The sequence below is a fragment of the Apium graveolens genome, chromosome 11 (assembly GCF_009905375.1).
Source record: "Apium graveolens cultivar Ventura chromosome 11, ASM990537v1, whole genome shotgun sequence".
NCBI classification, from domain to species: Eukaryota; Viridiplantae; Streptophyta; class Magnoliopsida; order Apiales; family Apiaceae; genus Apium; species Apium graveolens.
Window position 1 is genome coordinate 172,620,317 of NC_133657.1, and position 521 is coordinate 172,620,837.

Below are 521 nucleotides of genomic sequence, written 5' to 3' on the forward strand. Positions count from 1 at the left end.
GCACATCAGGGATTTCATTGAGATCTGCGACACTTTCAAGTTCAATGATGTGACTGAAGATGTTATCAAGCTGCGACTCTTCCCATTCTCTCTAAGGGACAAGGCTAAGTGTTGGTTACATTCTTTACCAGCAGGGTCTATCACCACTTGGGAAGATCTTGCTCAAAATTTTCTCACTAAATTCTTCCCTATGGCGAAGACTGCTGCAATCAGGAATGCTCTTGCTCAGTTTGCTCAGCAAACAGGAGAATCTCTGTGTGAGGCTTGGGATCGATATAATGAGATGCTAAGGAAGTGCCCACACCATGGCATGCCTGATTGGATGATTATCAACTGTTTCTATAATGGATTGGGTGCTACTTCTAGACCCATGCTTGATGCAACATCAGGAGGAGCCTTGTGGGCTAAAAGCTACGATGAAGCTTATGAACTTATTGAACTGATGGCTGCTAATGAGTACCAGAATCCTTCTCAGAGGCTGACTCAGGGAAAAGTCGCAGGAATTCTGGAGTTGGACGCAG

At 44.9% G+C, this 521-nt stretch overlaps 1 non-coding gene across 1 annotated transcript; it reads right to left on the reverse strand.

Annotated features, from left to right (window-relative positions):
• Positions 1-205: 205 nt before the first annotated feature.
• Positions 206-312, reverse strand: LOC141699395 (small nucleolar RNA R71). Its single transcript, XR_012565862.1, has one exon. It is a non-coding gene; the product is annotated as a small nucleolar RNA R71 (small nucleolar RNA).
• Positions 313-521: the final 209 nt, after the last annotated feature.